The 20,576-nt window shown below is 46.1% G+C and overlaps 20 non-coding genes across 20 annotated transcripts; 10 read left to right on the forward strand and 10 right to left on the reverse strand.

Annotated features, from left to right (window-relative positions):
• The first annotated feature begins 1,466 nt into the window (after nucleotides 1–1,466).
• Nucleotides 1,467–1,573, forward strand: LOC146818649 (U6 spliceosomal RNA). Its single transcript, XR_014963654.1, has one exon. It is a non-coding gene; the product is annotated as a U6 spliceosomal RNA (small nuclear RNA).
• Nucleotides 1,574–2,580: 1,007 nt separating this feature from the next.
• On the reverse strand, nucleotides 2,581–2,653 carry TRNAR-ACG (transfer RNA arginine (anticodon ACG)). Its single transcript has one exon. It is a non-coding gene; the product is annotated as a tRNA-Arg (tRNA).
• A 764-nt stretch (nucleotides 2,654–3,417) lies between these two features.
• Nucleotides 3,418–3,524, forward strand: LOC146818651 (U6 spliceosomal RNA). Its single transcript, XR_014963655.1, has one exon. It is a non-coding gene; the product is annotated as a U6 spliceosomal RNA (small nuclear RNA).
• Nucleotides 3,525–4,531: 1,007 nt separating this feature from the next.
• TRNAR-ACG (transfer RNA arginine (anticodon ACG)) lies at nucleotides 4,532–4,604 on the reverse strand. Its single transcript has one exon. It is a non-coding gene; the product is annotated as a tRNA-Arg (tRNA).
• Nucleotides 4,605–5,378: 774 nt separating this feature from the next.
• LOC146818653 (U6 spliceosomal RNA) lies at nucleotides 5,379–5,485 on the forward strand. The gene has a single exon (XR_014963656.1). It is a non-coding gene; the product is annotated as a U6 spliceosomal RNA (small nuclear RNA).
• A 1,007-nt stretch (nucleotides 5,486–6,492) lies between these two features.
• TRNAR-ACG (transfer RNA arginine (anticodon ACG)) lies at nucleotides 6,493–6,565 on the reverse strand. The gene has a single exon. It is a non-coding gene; the product is annotated as a tRNA-Arg (tRNA).
• A 772-nt stretch (nucleotides 6,566–7,337) lies between these two features.
• Nucleotides 7,338–7,444, forward strand: LOC146818655 (U6 spliceosomal RNA). Its single transcript, XR_014963657.1, has one exon. It is a non-coding gene; the product is annotated as a U6 spliceosomal RNA (small nuclear RNA).
• A 1,007-nt stretch (nucleotides 7,445–8,451) lies between these two features.
• TRNAR-ACG (transfer RNA arginine (anticodon ACG)) lies at nucleotides 8,452–8,524 on the reverse strand. The gene has a single exon. It is a non-coding gene; the product is annotated as a tRNA-Arg (tRNA).
• A 764-nt stretch (nucleotides 8,525–9,288) lies between these two features.
• Nucleotides 9,289–9,395, forward strand: LOC146818657 (U6 spliceosomal RNA). Its single transcript, XR_014963658.1, has one exon. It is a non-coding gene; the product is annotated as a U6 spliceosomal RNA (small nuclear RNA).
• Nucleotides 9,396–10,402: 1,007 nt separating this feature from the next.
• Nucleotides 10,403–10,475, reverse strand: TRNAR-ACG (transfer RNA arginine (anticodon ACG)). Its single transcript has one exon. It is a non-coding gene; the product is annotated as a tRNA-Arg (tRNA).
• Nucleotides 10,476–11,249: 774 nt separating this feature from the next.
• On the forward strand, nucleotides 11,250–11,356 carry LOC146818659 (U6 spliceosomal RNA). Its single transcript, XR_014963659.1, has one exon. It is a non-coding gene; the product is annotated as a U6 spliceosomal RNA (small nuclear RNA).
• Nucleotides 11,357–12,363: 1,007 nt separating this feature from the next.
• On the reverse strand, nucleotides 12,364–12,436 carry TRNAR-ACG (transfer RNA arginine (anticodon ACG)). Its single transcript has one exon. It is a non-coding gene; the product is annotated as a tRNA-Arg (tRNA).
• A 772-nt stretch (nucleotides 12,437–13,208) lies between these two features.
• LOC146818661 (U6 spliceosomal RNA) lies at nucleotides 13,209–13,315 on the forward strand. Its single transcript, XR_014963660.1, has one exon. It is a non-coding gene; the product is annotated as a U6 spliceosomal RNA (small nuclear RNA).
• Nucleotides 13,316–14,322: 1,007 nt separating this feature from the next.
• On the reverse strand, nucleotides 14,323–14,395 carry TRNAR-ACG (transfer RNA arginine (anticodon ACG)). The gene has a single exon. It is a non-coding gene; the product is annotated as a tRNA-Arg (tRNA).
• Nucleotides 14,396–15,171: 776 nt separating this feature from the next.
• Nucleotides 15,172–15,278, forward strand: LOC146818663 (U6 spliceosomal RNA). Its single transcript, XR_014963662.1, has one exon. It is a non-coding gene; the product is annotated as a U6 spliceosomal RNA (small nuclear RNA).
• A 1,007-nt stretch (nucleotides 15,279–16,285) lies between these two features.
• On the reverse strand, nucleotides 16,286–16,358 carry TRNAR-ACG (transfer RNA arginine (anticodon ACG)). Its single transcript has one exon. It is a non-coding gene; the product is annotated as a tRNA-Arg (tRNA).
• Nucleotides 16,359–17,126: 768 nt separating this feature from the next.
• LOC146818665 (U6 spliceosomal RNA) lies at nucleotides 17,127–17,233 on the forward strand. The gene has a single exon (XR_014963663.1). It is a non-coding gene; the product is annotated as a U6 spliceosomal RNA (small nuclear RNA).
• Nucleotides 17,234–18,246: 1,013 nt separating this feature from the next.
• TRNAR-ACG (transfer RNA arginine (anticodon ACG)) lies at nucleotides 18,247–18,319 on the reverse strand. Its single transcript has one exon. It is a non-coding gene; the product is annotated as a tRNA-Arg (tRNA).
• Nucleotides 18,320–19,091: 772 nt separating this feature from the next.
• Nucleotides 19,092–19,198, forward strand: LOC146818667 (U6 spliceosomal RNA). Its single transcript, XR_014963664.1, has one exon. It is a non-coding gene; the product is annotated as a U6 spliceosomal RNA (small nuclear RNA).
• Nucleotides 19,199–20,205: 1,007 nt separating this feature from the next.
• TRNAR-ACG (transfer RNA arginine (anticodon ACG)) lies at nucleotides 20,206–20,278 on the reverse strand. The gene has a single exon. It is a non-coding gene; the product is annotated as a tRNA-Arg (tRNA).
• Between the last annotated feature and the right edge of the window lie 298 nt (nucleotides 20,279–20,576).

A 20,576-nucleotide genomic window follows, 5' to 3' on the forward strand; every position in this document is an offset into this window, starting at 1 on the left:
ACCAGATTGGTCGGGTAAGCTGAAAAACACCAGGCATGATTGGGCACCAGGTCCTCTAGGCCCTTGGAGGACATATCGGCGCTGCATCCCTCAGTTTCTGAGGTCCAAGAAATGTTCACCCTCCACCCTAATAGAGAGGTCTTGGCCGATCGTGGCCGATCGGGGCAGAAGGGAGCAGGGCAAGATGCTCATGATCCTGCTCTAATAATGAACTGCCTTCCTCTCTCCTTACCTGTGGTTCTGCCTGGCTGCTTGGTTCCAGTTGTAGGCCTACATCCCACAGGCAATTTGCTTGTCCCTCTCACACATGTAAATGGGTCAGTACTCAAGTGCACACACCTGCCTGCACCCACAGACCCTCTCACACACACTTTTCTCAACAAGATTTTTTCCTAGTTTAGAGACTCAGAGACCCATGTTGAAATACAAAAGCAGCACACCACATGACGGCCTTCACATAGAATCCAGCAGCAAATGGGAAACTTTTAACTAGCCGTGGTCCTATTACTGCAGCCCTACCATGGAACGACTGCTGGATGAGTCCTGCTCGAGAATATTGAACCTACAACAAGTCTGAGGTAAATAAGAATTCCACAGGAATACCATAAAACAGGGACCTATGACCCTTTCGAGCCAGATAGGAGTCGAACCTACAATCTTCTGATCCGTAGTCAGACGCGTTATCCATTGAGCCACTGGCCCCATGTAGGATTACCCATACTTTTGTCCTTAAGAGGACCAGAAGTTGTGTGTGTGTGTGTTTTAAAACACCATTCCATCAACCTTTTTAGCCACGTTTACTGCTCACAACCAGAAGACACAAGTAAACCCACCTGACCTCCTGAAATTCTGTTCTGTCAGGTGTTCCTAACTTATACAAAGGACTTTAGGAGGACGAAGGACCTAAAAGTCAGGGGAAATGGTCCTAGGTCCAAGGAAATGTTTTAGATCAGCCTCAGTTTCTTAAATATTCTGCATTAACATCATCAGTTCCACGTCTGTGTGGAGCTGATCTTGAGGACTCCTTAATCAGCAGGCGGGTACAACAATAAAGTGTTTAATATTACAATACAGGCGAAAATTCAGACACCTTGTCATAGGCTCACCTTGTCCAGGGACCCAAGCATGCTGCCTTTCACCTCTCAGAGCCCTTCACCTAACCTACTGTGCAGCTGTCTCACCTTTAATATCACTGTTCCACAGGCAGCATGATGTCACAATGTTCCTTGTCAGTAGCCTGAACCATGAGCCTTTGCAACCCTGGCATTATCTACATACTTCCAATTGGTGAAGTCTTGGACCACAAATGCAGTGAAGAATAATGGATTGTTACTCTTCATGCATTTTTGCCCATTGGCTCAGATTTGAATGCTTACTGGCCATACGAGCATCTCTGCCAGGCCACCCTATGTCTAGAGACCGTAGATTTAGAGAGTTTATAAACATTGTAGGTTCATCAATGAAGTGTGCTCGCTTCGGCGGCACATATACTAAAATTGGAACGATACAGAGAAGATTAGCATGGCCCCTGCGCAAGGATGACACGCAAATTCGTGAAGCGTTCCATATTTTTACCAGCTTTCAGAAGAGAAATGTTCTATGTTTTCAAGACTAATTGAAATAATAAAGCAGGTTCCAGTGCTTTCCTCCTAATATCTATTTTTCAATTTGTCTCTCCTCAACATTTTTAATGTATTTACCTCGCAGTAATGAAGGTGCACTCTATGGCCAGCTGCATTTAGCAAGGAAGCCTGCAGGACTTCTGGGACTTTTCTTTCCCTTCTTCAGCCTCCCTGTCATTATTCTTCACAACCCCCAAATCTATACTGCTGCCAGCGATGCGTTGCTTTGTGGGAAGCAAGAGAAAGAGAAGGGGAGGGCCTATGCAAATGATGGCCTCAGGGCTGTCTGGGAGTCCCTTTTCAGCAGTACTGTTAAAATCCGCCTTGCAACCAGATTGGTCGGGTAAGCTGAAAAACACCAGGCATGATTGGGCACCAGGTCCTCTAGGCCCTTGGAGGACATATCGGCGCTGCATCCCTCAGTTTCTGAGGTCCAAGAAATGTTCACCCTCCACCCTAATAGAGAGGTCTTGGCCGATCGTGGCCGATCGGGGCAGAAGGGAGCAGGGCAAGATGCTCATGATCCTGCTCTAATAATGAACTGCCTTCCTCTCTCCTTACCTGTGGTTCTGCCTGGCTGCTTGGTTCCAGTTGTAGGCCTACATCCCACAGGCAATTTGCTTGTCCCTCTCACACATGTAAATGGGTCAGCACTCAAGTGCACACACCTGCCTGCACCCACAGACCCTCTCACACACACTTTTCTCAACAAGATTTTTTCCTAGTTTAGAGACTCAGAGACCCATGTTGAAATACAAAAGCAGCACACCACATGACGGCCTTCACATAGAATCCAGCAGCAAATGGGAAACTTTTAACTAGCCGTGGTCCTATTACTGCAGCCCTACCATGGAACGACTGCTGGATGAGTCCTGCTCGAGAATATTGAACCTACAACAAGTCTGAGGTAAATAAGAATTCCACAGGAATACCATAAAACAGGGACCTATGACCCTTTCGAGCCAGATAGGAGTCGAACCTACAATCTTCTGATCCGTAGTCAGACGCGTTATCCATTGCGCCACTGGCCCCATGTAGGATTACCCATACTTTTGTCCTTAAGAGGACCAGAAGTTGTGTGTGTGTGTGTTTTAAAACACCATTCCATCAACCTTTTTAGCCACGTTTACTGCTCACAACCAGAAGACACAAGTAAACCCACCTGACCTCCTGAAATTCTGTTCTGTCAGGTGTTCCTAACTTATACAAAGGACTTTAGGAGGACGAAGGACCTAAAAGTCAGGGGAAATGGTCCTAGGTCCAAGGAAATGTTTTAGATCAGCCTCAGTTTCTTAAATATTCTGCATTAACATCATCAGTTCCACGTCTGTGTGGAGCTGATCTTGAGGACTCCTTAATCAGCAGGCGGGTACAACAATAAAGTGTTTAATATTACAATACAGGCGAAAATTCAGACACCTTGTCATAGGCTCACCTTGTCCAGGGACCCAAGCATGCTGCCTTTCACCTCTCAGAGCCCTTCACCTAACCTACTGTGCAGCTGTCTCACCTTTAATATCACTGTTCCACAGGCAGCATGATGTCACAATGTTCCTTGTCAGTAGCCTGAACCATGAGCCTTTGCAACCCTGGCATTATCTACATACTTCCAATTGGTGAAGTCTTGGACCACAAATGCAGTGAAGAATAATGGATTGTTACTCTTCATGCATTTTTGCCCATTGGCTCAGATTTGAATGCTTACTGGCCATACGAGCATCTCTGCCAGGCCACCCTATGTCTAGAGACCGTAGATTTAGAGAGTTTATAAACATTGTAGGTTCATCAATGAAGTGTGCTCGCTTCGGCGGCACATATACTAAAATTGGAACGATACAGAGAAGATTAGCATGGCCCCTGCGCAAGGATGACACGCAAATTCGTGAAGCGTTCCATATTTTTACCAGCTTTCAGAAGAGAAATGTTCTATGTTTTCAAGACTAATTGAAATAATAAAGCAGGTTCCAGTGCTTTCCTCCTAATATCTATTTTTCAATTTGTCTCTCCTCAACATTTTTAATGTATTTACCTCGCAGTAATGAAGGTGCACTCTATGGCCAGCTGCATTTAGCAAGGAAGCCTGCAGGACTTCTGGGACTTTTCTTTCCCTTCTTCAGCCTCCCTGTCATTATTCTTCACAACCCCCAAATCTATACTGCTGCCAGCGATGCGTTGCTTTGTGGGAAGCAAGAGAAAGAGAAGGGGAGGGCCTATGCAAATGATGGCCTCAGGGCTGTCTGGGAGTCCCTTTTCAGCAGTACTGTTAAAATCCGCCTTGCAACCAGATTGGTCGGGTAAGCTGAAAAACACCAGGCATGATTGGGCACCAGGTCCTCTAGGCCCTTGGAGGACATATCGGCGCTGCATCCCTCAGTTTCTGAGGTCCAAGAAATGTTCACCCTCCACCCTAATAGAGAGGTCTTGGCCGATCGTGGCCGATCGGGGCAGAAGGGAGCAGGGCAAGATGCTCATGATCCTGCTCTAATAATGAACTGCCTTCCTCTCTCCTTACCTGTGGTTCTGCCTGGCTGCTTGGTTCCAGTTGTAGGCCTACATCCCACAGGCAATTTGCTTGTCCCTCTCACACATGTAAATGGGTCAGCACTCAAGTGCACACACCTGCCTGCACCCACAGACCCTCTCACACACACTTTTCTCAACAAGATTTTTTCCTAGTTTAGAGACTCAGAGACCCATGTTGAAATACAAAAGCAGCACACCACATGACGGCCTTCACATAGAATCCAGCAGCAAATGGGAAACTTTTAACTAGCCGTGGTCCTATTACTGCAGCCCTACCATGGAACGACTGCTGGATGAGTCCTGCTCGAGAATATTGAACCTACAACAAGTCTGAGGTAAATAAGAATTCCACAGGAATACCATAAAACAGGGACCTATGACCCTTTCGAGCCAGATAGGAGTCGAACCTACAATCTTCTGATCCGTAGTCAGACGCGTTATCCATTGCGCCACTGGCCCCATGTAGGATTACCCATACTTTTGTCCTTAAGAGGACCAGAAGTTGTGTGTGTGTGTGTGTGTGTGTGTTTTAAAACACCATTCCATCAACCTTTTTAGCCACGTTTACTGCTCACAACCAGAAGACACAAGTAAACCCACCTGACCTCCTGAAATTCTGTTCTGTCAGGTGTTCCTAACTTATACAAAGGACTTTAGGAGGACGAAGGACCTAAAAGTCAGGGGAAATGGTCCTAGGTCCAAGGAAATGTTTTAGATCAGCCTCAGTTTCTTAAATATTCTGCATTAACATCATCAGTTCCACGTCTGTGTGGAGCTGATCTTGAGGACTCCTTAATCAGCAGGCGGGTACAACAATAAAGTGTTTAATATTACAATACAGGCGAAAATTCAGACACCTTGTCATAGGCTCACCTTGTCCAGGGACCCAAGCATGCTGCCTTTCACCTCTCAGAGCCCTTCACCTAACCTACTGTGCAGCTGTCTCACCTTTAATATCACTGTTCTACAGGCAGCATGATGTCACAATGTTCCTTGTCAGTAGCCTGAACCATGAGCCTTTGCAACCCTGGCATAATCTACATACTTCCAATTGGTGAAGTCTTGGACCACAAATGCAGTGAAGAATAATGGATTGTTACTCTTCATGCATTTTTGCCCATTGGCTCAGATTTGAATGCTTACTGGCCATACGAGCATCTCTGCCAGGCCACCCTATGTCTAGAGACCGTAGATTTAGAGAGTTTATAAACATTGTAGGTTCATCAATGAAGTGTGCTCGCTTCGGCGGCACATATACTAAAATTGGAACGATACAGAGAAGATTAGCATGGCCCCTGCGCAAGGATGACACGCAAATTCGTGAAGCGTTCCATATTTTTACCAGCTTTCAGGAGAGAAATGTTCTATGTTTTCAAGACTAATTGAAATAATAAAGCAGGTTCCAGTGCTTTCCTCCTAATATCTATTTTTCAATTTGTCTCTCCTCAACATTTTTAATGTATTTACCTCGCAGTAATGAAGGTGCACTCTATGGCCAGCTGCATTTAGCAAGGAAGCCTGCAGGACTTCTGGGACTTTTCTTTCCCTTCTTCAGCCTCCCTGTCATTATTCTTCACAACCCCCAAATCTATACTGCTGCCAGCGATGCGTTGCTTTGTGGGAAGCAAGAGAAAGAGAAGGGGAGGGCCTATGCAAATGATGGCCTCAGGGCTGTCTGGGAGTCCCTTTTCAGCAGTACTGTTAAAATCCGCCTTGCAACCAGATTGGTCGGGTAAGCTGAAAAACACCAGGCATGATTGGGCACCAGGTCCTCTAGGCCCTTGGAGGACATATCGGCGCTGCATCCCTCAGTTTCTGAGGTCCAAGAAATGTTCACCCTCCACCCTAATAGAGAGGTCTTGGCCGATCGTGGCCGATCGGGGCAGAAGGGAGCAGGGCAAGATGCTCATGATCCTGCTCTAATAATGAACTGCCTTCCTCTCTCCTTACCTGTGGTTCTGCCTGGCTGCTTGGTTCCAGTTGTAGGCCTACATCCCACAGGCAATTTGCTTGTCCCTCTCACACATGTAAATGGGTCAGCACTCAAGTGCACACACCTGCCTGCACCCACAGACCCTCTCACACACACTTTTCTCAACAAGATTTTTTCCTAGTTTAGAGACTCAGAGACCCATGTTGAAATACAAAAGCAGCACACCACATGACGGCCTTCACATAGAATCCAGCAGCAAATGGGAAACTTTTAACTAGCCGTGGTCCTATTACTGCAGCCCTACCATGGAACGACTGCTGGATGAGTCCTGCTCGAGAATATTGAACCTACAACAAGTCTGAGGTAAATAAGAATTCCACAGGAATACCATAAAACAGGGACCTATGACCCTTTCGAGCCAGATAGGAGTCGAACCTACAATCTTCTGATCCGTAGTCAGACGCGTTATCCATTGCGCCACTGGCCCCATGTAGGATTACCCATACTTTTGTCCTTAAGAGGACCAGAAGTTGTGTGTGTGTGTGTGTGTGTGTTTTAAAACACCATTCCATCAACCTTTTTAGCCACGTTTACTGCTCACAACCAGAAGACACAAGTAAACCCACCTGACCTCCTGAAATTCTGTTCTGTCAGGTGTTCCTAACTTATACAAAGGACTTTAGGAGGACGAAGGACCTAAAAGTCAGGGGAAATGGTCCTAGGTCCAAGGAAATGTTTTAGATCAGCCTCAGTTTCTTAAATATTCTGCATTAACATCATCAGTTCCACGTCTGTGTGGAGCTGATCTTGAGGACTCCTTAATCAGCAGGCGGGTACAACAATAAAGTGTTTAATATTACAATACAGGCGAAAATTCAGACACCTTGTCATAGGCTCACCTTGTCCAGGGACCCAAGCATGCTGCCTTTCACCTCTCAGAGCCCTTCACCTAACCTACTGTGCAGCTGTCTCACCTTTAATATCACTGTTCCACAGGCAGCATGATGTCACAATGTTCCTTGTCAGTAGCCTGAACCATGAGCCTTTGCAACCCTGGCATAATCTACATACTTCCAATTGGTGAAGTCTTGGACCACAAATGCAGTGAAGAATAATGGATTGTTACTCTTCATGCATTTTTGCCCATTGGCTCAGATTTGAATGCTTACTGGCCATACGAGCATCTCTGCCAGGCCACCCTATGTCTAGAGACCGTAGATTTAGAGAGTTTATAAACATTGTAGGTTCATCAATGAAGTGTGCTCGCTTCGGCGGCACATATACTAAAATTGGAACGATACAGAGAAGATTAGCATGGCCCCTGCGCAAGGATGACACGCAAATTCGTGAAGCGTTCCATATTTTTACCAGCTTTCAGAAGAGAAATGTTCTATGTTTTCAAGACTAATTGAAATAATAAAGCAGGTTCCAGTGCTTTCCTCCTAATATCTATTTTTCAATTTGTCTCTCCTCAACATTTTTAATGTATTTACCTCGCAGTAATGAAGGTGCACTCTATGGCCAGCTGCATTTAGCAAGGAAGCCTGCAGGACTTCTGGGACTTTTCTTTCCCTTCTTCAGCCTCCCTGTCATTATTCTTCACAACCCCCAAATCTATACTGCTGCCAGCGATGCGTTGCTTTGTGGGAAGCAAGAGAAAGAGAAGGGGAGGGCCTATGCAAATGATGGCCTCAGGGCTGTCTGGGAGTCCCTTTTCAGCAGTACTGTTAAAATCCGCCTTGCAACCAGATTGGTCGGGTAAGCTGAAAAACACCAGGCATGATTGGGCACCAGGTCCTCTAGGCCCTTGGAGGACATATTGGCGCTGCATCCCTCAGTTTCTGAGGTCCAAGAAATGTTCACCCTCCACCCTAATAGAGAGGTCTTGGCCGATCGTGGCCGATCGGGGCAGAAGGGAGCAGGGCAAGATGCTCATGATCCTGCTCTAATAATGAACTGCCTTCCTCTCTCCTTACCTGTGGTTCTGCCTGGCTGCTTGGTTCCAGTTGTAGGCCTACATCCCACAGGCAATTTGCTTGTCCCTCTCACACATGTAAATGGGTCAGCACTCAAGTGCACACACCTGCCTGCACCCACAGACCCTCTCACACACACTTTTCTCAACAAGATTTTTTCCTAGTTTAGAGACTCAGAGACCCATGTTGAAATACAAAAGCAGCACACCACATGACGGCCTTCACATAGAATCCAGCAGCAAATGGGAAACTTTTAACTAGCCGTGGTCCTATTACTGCAGCCCTACCATGGAACGACTGCTGGATGAGTCCTGCTCGAGAATATTGAACCTACAACAAGTCTGAGGTAAATAAGAATTCCACAGGAATACCATAAAACAGGGACCTATGACCCTTTCGAGCCAGATAGGAGTCGAACCTACAATCTTCTGATCCGTAGTCAGACGCGTTATCCATTGCGCCACTGGCCCCATGTAGGATTACCCATACTTTTGTCCTTAAGAGGACCAGAAGTTGTGTGTGTGTGTGTTTTAAAACACCATTCCATCAACCTTTTTAGCCACGTTTACTGCTCACAACCAGAAGACACAAGTAAACCCACCTGACCTCCTGAAATTCTGTTCTGTCAGGTGTTCCTAACTTATACAAAGGACTTTAGGAGGACGAAGGACCTAAAAGTCAGGGGAAATGGTCCTAGGTCCAAGGAAATGTTTTAGATCAGCCTCAGTTTCTTAAATATTCTGCATTAACATCATCAGTTCCACGTCTGTGTGGAGCTGATCTTGAGGACTCCTTAATCAGCAGGCGGGTACAACAATAAAGTGTTTAATATTACAATACAGGCGAAAATTCAGACACCTTGTCATAGGCTCACCTTGTCCAGGGACCCAAGCATGCTGCCTTTCACCTCTCAGAGCCCTTCACCTAACCTACTGTGCAGCTGTCTCACCTTTAATATCACTGTTCCACAGGCAGCATGATGTCACAATGTTCCTTGTCAGTAGCCTGAACCATGAGCCTTTGCAACCCTGGCATTATCTACATACTTCCAATTGGTGAAGTCTTGGACCACAAATGCAGTGAAGAATAATGGATTGTTACTCTTCATGCATTTTTGCCCATTGGCTCAGATTTGAATGCTTACTGGCCATACGAGCATCTCTGCCAGGCCACCCTATGTCTAGAGACCGTAGATTTAGAGAGTTTATAAACATTGTAGGTTCATCAATGAAGTGTGCTCGCTTCGGCGGCACATATACTAAAATTGGAACGATACAGAGAAGATTAGCATGGCCCCTGCGCAAGGATGACACGCAAATTCGTGAAGCGTTCCATATTTTTACCAGCTTTCAGAAGAGAAATGTTCTATGTTTTCAAGACTAATTGAAATAATAAAGCAGGTTCCAGTGCTTTCCTCCTAATATCTATTTTTCAATTTGTCTCTCCTCAACATTTTTAATGTATTTACCTCGCAGTAATGAAGGTGCACTCTATGGCCAGCTGCATTTAGCAAGGAAGCCTGCAGGACTTCTGGGACTTTTCTTTCCCTTCTTCAGCCTCCCTGTCATTATTCTTCACAACCCCCAAATCTATACTGCTGCCAGCGATGCGTTGCTTTGTGGGAAGCAAGAGAAAGAGAAGGGGAGGGCCTATGCAAATGATGGCCTCAGGGCTGTCTGGGAGTCCCTTTTCAGCAGTACTGTTAAAATCCGCCTTGCAACCAGATTGGTCGGGTAAGCTGAAAAACACCAGGCATGATTGGGCACCAGGTCCTCTAGGCCCTTGGAGGACATATCGGCGCTGCATCCCTCAGTTTCTGAGGTCCAAGAAATGTTCACCCTCCACCCTAATAGAGAGGTCTTGGCCGATCGTGGCCGATCGGGGCAGAAGGGAGCAGGGCAAGATGCTCATGATCCTGCTCTAATAATGAACTGCCTTCCTCTCTCCTTACCTGTGGTTCTGCCTGGCTGCTTGGTTCCAGTTGTAGGCCTACATCCCACAGGCAATTTGCTTGTCCCTCTCACACATGTAAATGGGTCAGCACTCAAGTGCACACACCTGCCTGCACCCACAGACCCTCTCACACACACTTTTCTCAACAAGATTTTTTCCTAGTTTAGAGACTCAGAGACCCATGTTGAAATACAAAAGCAGCACACCACATGACGGCCTTCACATAGAATCCAGCAGCAAATGGGAAACTTTTAACTAGCCGTGGTCCTATTACTGCAGCCCTACCATGGAACGACTGCTGGATGAGTCCTGCTCGAGAATATTGAACCTACAACAAGTCTGAGGTAAATAAGAATTCCACAGGAATACCATAAAACAGGGACCTATGACCCTTTCGAGCCAGATAGGAGTCGAACCTACAATCTTCTGATCCGTAGTCAGACGCGTTATCCATTGCGCCACTGGCCCCATGTAGGATTACCCATACTTTTGTCCTTAAGAGGACCAGAAGTTGTGTGTGTGTGTGTGTGTGTGTGTTTTAAAACACCATTCCATCAACCTTTTTAGCCACGTTTACTGCTCACAACCAGAAGACACAAGTAAACCCACCTGACCTCCTGAAATTCTGTTCTGTCAGGTGTTCCTAACTTATACAAAGGACTTTAGGAGGACGAAGGACCTAAAAGTCAGGGGAAATGGTCCTAGGTCCAAGGAAATGTTTTAGATCAGCCTCAGTTTCTTAAATATTCTGCATTAACATCATCAGTTCCACGTCTGTGTGGAGCTGATCTTGAGGACTCCTTAATCAGCAGGCGGGTACAACAATAAAGTGTTTAATATTACAATACAGGCGAAAATTCAGACACCTTGTCATAGGCTCACCTTGTCCAGGGACCCAAGCATGCTGCCTTTCACCTCTCAGAGCCCTTCACCTAACCTACTGTGCAGCTGTCTCACCTTTAATATCACTGTTCTACAGGCAGCATGATGTCACAATGTTCCTTGTCAGTAGCCTGAACCATGAGCCTTTGCAACCCTGGCATAATCTACATACTTCCAATTGGTGAAGTCTTGGACCACAAATGCAGTGAAGAATAATGGATTGTTACTCTTCATGCATTTTTGCCCATTGGCTCAGATTTGAATGCTTACTGGCCATACGAGCATCTCTGCCAGGCCACCCTATGTCTAGAGACCGTAGATTTAGAGAGTTTATAAACATTGTAGGTTCATCAATGAAGTGTGCTCGCTTCGGCGGCACATATACTAAAATTGGAACGATACAGAGAAGATTAGCATGGCCCCTGCGCAAGGATGACACGCAAATTCGTGAAGCGTTCCATATTTTTACCAGCTTTCAGGAGAGAAATGTTCTATGTTTTCAAGACTAATTGAAATAATAAAGCAGGTTCCAGTGCTTTCCTCCTAATATCTATTTTTCAATTTGTCTCTCCTCAACATTTTTAATGTATTTACCTCGCAGTAATGAAGGTGCACTCTATGGCCAGCTGCATTTAGCAAGGAAGCCTGCAGGACTTCTGGGACTTTTCTTTCCCTTCTTCAGCCTCCCTGTCATTATTCTTCACAACCCCCAAATCTATACTGCTGCCAGCGATGCGTTGCTTTGTGGGAAGCAAGAGAAAGAGAAGGGGAGGGCCTATGCAAATGATGGCCTCAGGGCTGTCTGGGAGTCCCTTTTCAGCAGTACTGTTAAAATCCGCCTTGCAACCAGATTGGTCGGGTAAGCTGAAAAACACCAGGCATGATTGGGCACCAGGTCCTCTAGGCCCTTGGAGGACATATCGGCGCTGCATCCCTCAGTTTCTGAGGTCCAAGAAATGTTCACCCTCCACCCTAATAGAGAGGTCTTGGCCGATCGTGGCCGATCGGGGCAGAAGGGAGCAGGGCAAGATGCTCATGATCCTGCTCTAATAATGAACTGCCTTCCTCTCTCCTTACCTGTGGTTCTGCCTGGCTGCTTGGTTCCAGTTGTAGGCCTACATCCCACAGGCAATTTGCTTGTCCCTCTCACACATGTAAATGGGTCAGCACTCAAGTGCACACACCTGCCTGCACCCACAGACCCTCTCACACACACTTTTCTCAACAAGATTTTTTCCTAGTTTAGAGACTCAGAGACCCATGTTGAAATACAAAAGCAGCACACCACATGACGGCCTTCACATAGAATCCAGCAGCAAATGGGAAACTTTTAACTAGCCGTGGTCCTATTACTGCAGCCCTACCATGGAACGACTGCTGGATGAGTCCTGCTCGAGAATATTGAACCTACAACAAGTCTGAGGTAAATAAGAATTCCACAGGAATACCATAAAACAGGGACCTATGACCCTTTCGAGCCAGATAGGAGTCGAACCTACAATCTTCTGATCCGTAGTCAGACGCGTTATCCATTGCGCCACTGGCCCCATGTAGGATTACCCATACTTTTGTCCTTAAGAGGACCAGAAGTTGTGTGTGTGTGTGTGTGTGTGTTTTAAAACACCATTCCATCAACCTTTTTAGCCACGTTTACTGCTCACAACCAGAAGACACAAGTAAACCCACCTGACCTCCTGAAATTCTGTTCTGTCAGGTGTTCCTAACTTATACAAAGGACTTTAGGAGGACGAAGGACCTAAAAGTCAGGGGAAATGGTCCTAGGTCCAAGGAAATGTTTTAGATCAGCCTCAGTTTCTTAAATATTCTGCATTAACATCATCAGTTCCACGTCTGTGTGGAGCTGATCTTGAGGACTCCTTAATCAGCAGGCGGGTACAACAATAAAGTGTTTAATATTACAATACAGGCGAAAATTCAGACACCTTGTCATAGGCTCACCTTGTCCAGGGACCCAAGCATGCTGCCTTTCACCTCTCAGAGCCCTTCACCTAACCTACTGTGCAGCTGTCTCACCTTTAATATCACTGTTCCACAGGCAGCATGATGTCACAATGTTCCTTGTCAGTAGCCTGAACCATGAGCCTTTGCAACCCTGGCATAATCTACATACTTCCAATTGGTGAAGTCTTGGACCACAAATGCAGTGAAGAATAATGGATTGTTACTCTTCATGCATTTTTGCCCATTGGCTCAGATTTGAATGCTTACTGGCCATACGAGCATCTCTGCCAGGCCACCCTATGTCTAGAGACCGTAGATTTAGAGAGTTTATAAACATTGTAGGTTCATCAATGAAGTGTGCTCGCTTCGGCGGCACATATACTAAAATTGGAACGATACAGAGAAGATTAGCATGGCCCCTGCGCAAGGATGACACGCAAATTCGTGAAGCGTTCCATATTTTTACCAGCTTTCAGAAGAGAAATGTTCTATGTTTTCAAGACTAATTGAAATAATAAAGCAGGTTCCAGTGCTTTCCTCCTAATATCTATTTTTCAATTTGTCTCTCCTCAACATTTTTAATGTATTTACCTCGCAGTAATGAAGGTGCACTCTATGGCCAGCTGCATTTAGCAAGGAAGCCTGCAGGACTTCTGGGACTTTTCTTTCCCTTCTTCAGCCTCCCTGTCATTATTCTTCACAACCCCCAAATCTATACTGCTGCCAGCGATGCGTTGCTTTGTGGGAAGCAAGAGAAAGAGAAGGGGAGGGCCTATGCAAATGATGGCCTCAGGGCTGTCTGGGAGTCCCTTTTCAGCAGTACTGTTAAAATCCGCCTTGCAACCAGATTGGTCGGGTAAGCTGAAAAACACCAGGCATGATTGGGCACCAGGTCCTCTAGGCCCTTGGAGGACATATTGGCGCTGCATCCCTCAGTTTCTGAGGTCCAAGAAATGTTCACCCTCCACCCTAATAGAGAGGTCTTGGCCGATCGTGGCCGATCGGGGCAGAAGGGAGCAGGGCAAGATGCTCATGATCCTGCTCTAATAATGAACTGCCTTCCTCTCTCCTTACCTGTGGTTCTGCCTGGCTGCTTGGTTCCAGTTGTAGGCCTACATCCCACAGGCAATTTGCTTGTCCCTCTCACACATGTAAATGGGTCAGCACTCAAGTGCACACACCTGCCTGCACCCACAGACCCTCTCACACACACTTTTCTCAACAAGATTTTTTCCTAGTTTAGAGACTCAGAGACCCATGTTGAAATACAAAAGCAGCACACCACATGACGGCCTTCACATAGAATCCAGCAGCAAATGGGAAACTTTTAACTAGCCGTGGTCCTATTACTGCAGCCCTACCATGGAACGACTGCTGGATGAGTCCTGCTCGAGAATATTGAACCTACAACAAGTCTGAGGTAAATAAGAATTCCACAGGAATACCATAAAACAGGGACCTATGACCCTTTCGAGCCAGATAGGAGTCGAACCTACAATCTTCTGATCCGTAGTCAGACGCGTTATCCATTGCGCCACTGGCCCCATGTAGGATTACCCATACTTTTGTCCTTAAGAGGACCAGAAGTTGTGTGTGTGTGTGTGTGTGTGTGTGTTTTAAAACACCATTCCATCAACCTTTTTAGCCACGTTTACTGCTCACAACCAGAAGACACAAGTAAACCCACCTGACCTCCTGAAATTCTGTTCTGTCAGGTGTTCCTAACTTATACAAAGGACTTTAGGAGGACGAAGGACCTAAAAGTCAGGGGAAATGGTCCTAGGTCCAAGGAAATGTTTTAGATCAGCCTCAGTTTCTTAAATATTCTGCATTAACATCATCAGTTCCACGTCTGTGTGGAGCTGATCTTGAGGACTCCTTAATCAGCAGGCGGGTACAACAATAAAGTGTTTAATATTACAATACAGGCGAAAATTCAGACACCTTGTCATAGGCTCACCTTGTCCAGGGACCCAAGCATGCTGCCTTTCACCTCTCAGAGCCCTTCACCTAACCTACTGTGCAGCTGTCTCACCTTTAATATCACTGTTCCACAGGCAGCATGATGTCACAATGTTCCTTGTCAGTAGCCTGAACCATGAGCCTTTGCAACCCTGGCATAATCTACATACTTCCAATTGGTGAAGTCTTGGACCACAAATGCAGTGAAGAATAATGGATTGTTACTCTTCATGCATTTTTGCCCATTGGCTCAGATTTGAATGCTTACTGGCCATACGAGCATCTCTGCCAGGCCACCCTATGTCTAGAGACCGTAGATTTAGAGAGTTTATAAACATTGTAGGTTCATCAATGAAGTGTGCTCGCTTCGGCGGCACATATACTAAAATTGGAACGATACAGAGAAGATTAGCATGGCCCCTGCGCAAGGATGACACGCAAATTCGTGAAGCGTTCCATATTTTTACCAGCTTTCAGGAGAGAAATGTTCTATGTTTTCAAGACTAATTGAAATAATAAAGCAGGTTCCAGTGCTTTCCTCCTAATATCTATTTTTCAATTTGTCTCTCCTCAACATTTTTAATGTATTTACCTCGCAGTAATGAAGGTGCACTCTATGGCCAGCTGCATTTAGCAAGGAAGCCTGCAGGACTTCTGGGACTTTTCTTTCCCTTCTTCAGCCTCCCTGTCATTATTCTTCACAACCCCCAAATCTATACTGCTGCCAGCGATGCGTTGCTTTGTGGGAAGCAAGAGAAAGAGAAGGGGAGGGCCTATGCAAATGATGGCCTCAGGGCTGTCTGGGAGTCCCTTTTCAGCAGTACTGTTAAAATCCGCCTTGCAACCAGATTGGTCGGGTAAGCTGAAAAACACCAGGCATGATTGGGCACCAGGTCCTCTAGGCCCTTGGAGGACATATCGGCGCTGCATCCCTCAGTTTCTGAGGTCCAAGAAATGTTCACCCTCCACCCTAATAGAGAGGTCTTGGCCGATCGTGGCCGATCGGGGCAGAAGGGAGCAGGGCAAGATGCTCATGATCCTGCTCTAATAATGAACTGCCTTCCTCTCTCCTTACCTGTGGTTCTGCCTGGCTGCTTGGTTCCAGTTGTAGGCCTACATCCCACAGGCAATTTGCTTGTCCCTCTCACACATGTAAATGGGTCAGCACTCAAGTGCACACACCTGCCTGCACCCACAGACCCTCTCACACACACTTTTCTCAACAAGATTTTTTCCTAGTTTAGAGACTCAGAGACCCATGTTGAAATACAAAAGCAGCACACCACATGACGGCCTTCACATAGAATCCAGCAGCAAATGGGAAACTTTTAACTAGCCGTGGTCCTATTACTGCAGCCCTACCATGGAACGACTGCTGGATGAGTCCTGCTCGAGAATATTGAACCTACAACAAGTCTGAGGTAAATAAGAATTCCACAGGAATACCATAAAACAGGGACCTATGACCCTTTCGAGCCAGATAGGAGTCGAACCTACAATCTTCTGATCCGTAGTCAGACGCGTTATCCATTGCGCCACTGGCCCCATGTAGGATTACCCATACTTTTGTCCTTAAGAGGACCAGAAGTTGTGTGTGTGTGTGTGTGTTTTAAAACACCATTCCATCAACCTTTTTAGCCACGTTTACTGCTCACAACCAGAAGACACAAGTAAACCCACCTGACCTCCTGAAATTCTGTTCTGTCAGGTGTTCCTAACTTATACAAAGGACTTTAGGAGGACGAAGGACCTAAAAGTCAGGGGAAATGGTCCTAGGTCCAAGGAAATGTTTTAGATCAGCCTCAGTTTCTTAAATATTCTGCATTAACATCATCAGTTCCACGTCTGTGTGGAGCTGATCTTGAGGACTCCTTAATCAGCAGGCGGGTACAACAATAAAGTGTTTAATATTACAATACAGGCGAAAATTCAGACACCTTGTCATAGGCTCACCTTGTCCAGGGACCCATGCATGCTGCCTTTCACCTCTCAGAGCCCTTCACCTAACCTACTGTGCAGCTGTCTCACCTTTAATATCACTGTTCCACAGGCAGCATGATGTCACAATGTTCCTTGTCAGTAGCCTGAACCATGAGCCTTTGCAACCCTGGCATAATCTACATACTTCCAATTGGTGAAGTCTTGGACCACAAATGCAGTGAAGAATAATGGATTGTTACTCTTCATGCATTTTTGCCCATTGGCTCAGATTTGAATGCTTACTGGCCATACGAGCATCTCTGCCAGGCCACCCTATGTCTAGAGACCGTAGATTTAGAGAGTTTATAAACATTGTAGGTTCATCAATGAAGTGTGCTCGCTTCGGCGGCACATATACTAAAATTGGAACGATACAGAGAAGATTAGCATGGCCCCTGCGCAAGGATGACACGCAAATTCGTGAAGCGTTCCATATTTTTACCAGCTTTCAGGAGAGAAATGTTCTATGTTTTCAAGACTAATTGAAATAATAAAGCAGGTTCCAGTGCTTTCCTCCTAATATCTATTTTTCAATTTGTCTCTCCTCAACATTTTTAATGTATTTACCTCGCAGTAATGAAGGTGCACTCTATGGCCAGCTGCATTTAGCAAGGAAGCCTGCAGGACTTCTGGGACTTTTCTTTCCCTTCTTCAGCCTCCCTGTCATTATTCTTCACAACCCCCAAATCTATACTGCTGCCAGCGATGCGTTGCTTTGTGGGAAGCAAGAGAAAGAGAAGGGGAGGGCCTATGCAAATGATGGCCTCAGGGCTGTCTGGGAGTCCCTTTTCAGCAGTACTGTTAAAATCCGCCTTGCAACCAGATTGGTCGGGTAAGCTGAAAAACACCAGGCATGATTGGGCACCAGGTCCTCTAGGCCCTTGGAGGACATATCGGCGCTGCATCCCTCAGTTTCTGAGGTCCAAGAAATGTTCACCCTCCACCCTAATAGAGAGGTCTTGGCCGATCGTGGCCGATCGGGGCAGAAGGGAGCAGGGCAAGATGCTCATGCTCATGATCCTGCTCTAATAATGAACTGCCTTCCTCTCTCCTTACCTGTGGTTCTGCCTGGCTGCTTGGTTCCAGTTGTAGGCCTACATCCCACAGGCAATTTGCTTGTCCCTCTCACACATGTAAATGGGTCAGCACTCAAGTGCACACACCTGCCTGCACCCACAGACCCTCTCACACACACTTTTCTCAACAAGATTTTTTCCTAGTTTAGAGACTCAGAGACCCATGTTGAAATACAAAAGCAGCACACCACATGACGGCCTTCACATAGAATCCAGCAGCAAATGGGAAACTTTTAACTAGCCGTGGTCCTATTACTGCAGCCCTACCATGGAACGACTGCTGGATGAGTCCTGCTCGAGAATATTGAACCTACAACAAGTCTGAGGTAAATAAGAATTCCACAGGAATACCATAAAACAGGGACCTATGACCCTTTCGAGCCAGATAGGAGTCGAACCTACAATCTTCTGATCCGTAGTCAGACGCGTTATCCATTGCGCCACTGGCCCCATGTAGGATTACCCATACTTTTGTCCTTAAGAGGACCAGAAGTTGTGTGTGTGTGTGTGTGTGTGTTTTAAAACACCATTCCATCAACCTTTTTAGCCACGTTTACTGCTCACAACCAGAAGACACAAGTAAACCCACCTGACCTCCTGAAATTCTGTTCTGTCAGGTGTTCCTAACTTATACAAAGGACTTTAGGAGGACGAAGGACCTAAAAGTCAGGGGAAATGGTCCTAGGTCCAAGGAAATGTTTTAGATCAGCCTCAGTTTCTTAAATATTCTGCATTAACATCATCAGTTCCACGTCTGTGTGGAGCTGATCTTGAGGACTCCTTAATCAGCAGGCGGGTACAACAATAAAGTGTTTAATATTACAATACAGGCGAAAATTCAGACACCTTGTCATAGGCTCACCTTGTCCAGGGACCCAAGCATGCTGCCTTTCACCTCTCAGAGCCCTTCACCTAACCTACTGTGCAGCTGTCTCACCTTTAATATCACTGTTCCACAGGCAGCATGATGTCACAATGTTCCTTGTCAGTAGCCTGAACCATGAGCCTTTGCAACCCTGGCATAATCTACATACTTCCAATTGGTGAAGTCTTGGACCACAAATGCAGTGAAGAATAATGGATTGTTACTCTTCATGCATTTTTGCCCATTGGCTCAGATTTGAATGCTTACTGGCCATACGAGCATCTCTGCCAGGCCACCCTATGTCTAGAGACCGTAGATTTAGAGAGTTTATAAACATTGTAGGTTCATCAATGAAGTGTGCTCGCTTCGGCGGCACATATACTAAAATTGGAACGATACAGAGAAGATTAGCATGGCCCCTGCGCAAGGATGACACGCAAATTCGTGAAGCGTTCCATATTTTTACCAGCTTTCAGGAGAGAAATGTTCTATGTTTTCAAGACTAATTGAAATAATAAAGCAGGTTCCAGTGCTTTCCTCCTAATATCTATTTTTCAATTTGTCTCTCCTCAACATTTTTAATGTATTTACCTCGCAGTAATGAAGGTGCACTCTATGGCCAGCTGCATTTAGCAAGGAAGCCTGCAGGACTTCTGGGACTTTTCTTTCCCTTCTTCAGCCTCCCTGTCATTATTCTTCACAACCCCCAAATCTATACTGCTGCCAGCGATGCGTTGCTTTGTGGGAAGCAAGAGAAAGAGAAGGGGAGGGCCTATGCAAATGATGGCCTCAGGGCTGTCTGGGAGTCCCTTTTCAGCAGTACTGTTAAAATCCGCCTTGCAACCAGATTGGTCGGGTAAGCTGAAAAACACCAGGCATGATTGGGCACCAGGTCCTCTAGGCCCTTGGAGGACATATCGGCGCTGCATCCCTCAGTTTCTGAGGTCCAAGAAATGTTCACCCTCCACCCTAATAGAGAGGTCTTGGCCGATCGTGGCCGATCGGGGCAGAAGGGAGCAGGGCAAGATGCTCATGATCCTGCTCTAATAATGAACTGCCTTCCTCTCTCCTTACCTGTGGTTCTGCCTGGCTGCTTGGTTCCAGTTGTAGGCCTACATCCCACAGGCAATTTGCTTGTCCCTCTCACACATGTAAATGGGTCAGCACTCAAGTGCACACACCTGCCTGCACCCACAGACCCTCTCACACACACTTTTCTCAACAAGATTTTTTCCTAGTTTAGAGACTCAGAGACCCATGTTGAAATACAAAAGCAGCACACCACATGACGGCCTTCACATAGAATCCAGCAGCAAATGGGAAACTTTTAACTAGCCGTGGTCCTATTACTGCAGCCCTACCATGGAACGACTGCTGGATGAGTCCTGCTCGAGAATATTGAACCTACAACAAGTCTGAGGTAAATAAGAATTCCACAGGAATACCATAAAACAGGGACCTATGACCCTTTCGAGCCAGATAGGAGTCGAACCTACAATCTTCTGATCCGTAGTCAGACGCGTTATCCATTGCGCCACTGGCCCCATGTAGGATTACCCATACTTTTGTCCTTAAGAGGACCAGAAGTTGTGTGTGTGTGTGTGTGTTTTAAAACACCATTCCATCAACCTTTTTAGCCACGTTTACTGCTCACAACCAGAAGACACAAGTAAACCCACCTGACCTCCTGAAATTCTGTTCTGTCAGGTGTTCCTAACTTATACAAAGGACTTTAGGAGGACGAAGGACCTAAAAGTCAGGGGAAATGGTCCTAGGTCCAAGGAAATGTTTTAGATCAGCCTCAGTTTCTTAAATATTCTGCATTAACATCATCAGTTCCAC

This window comes from Triturus cristatus, chromosome 6 (assembly GCF_964204655.1).
Source record: "Triturus cristatus chromosome 6, aTriCri1.1, whole genome shotgun sequence".
In the NCBI taxonomy this organism is placed as follows: domain Eukaryota; kingdom Metazoa; phylum Chordata; class Amphibia; order Caudata; family Salamandridae; genus Triturus; species Triturus cristatus.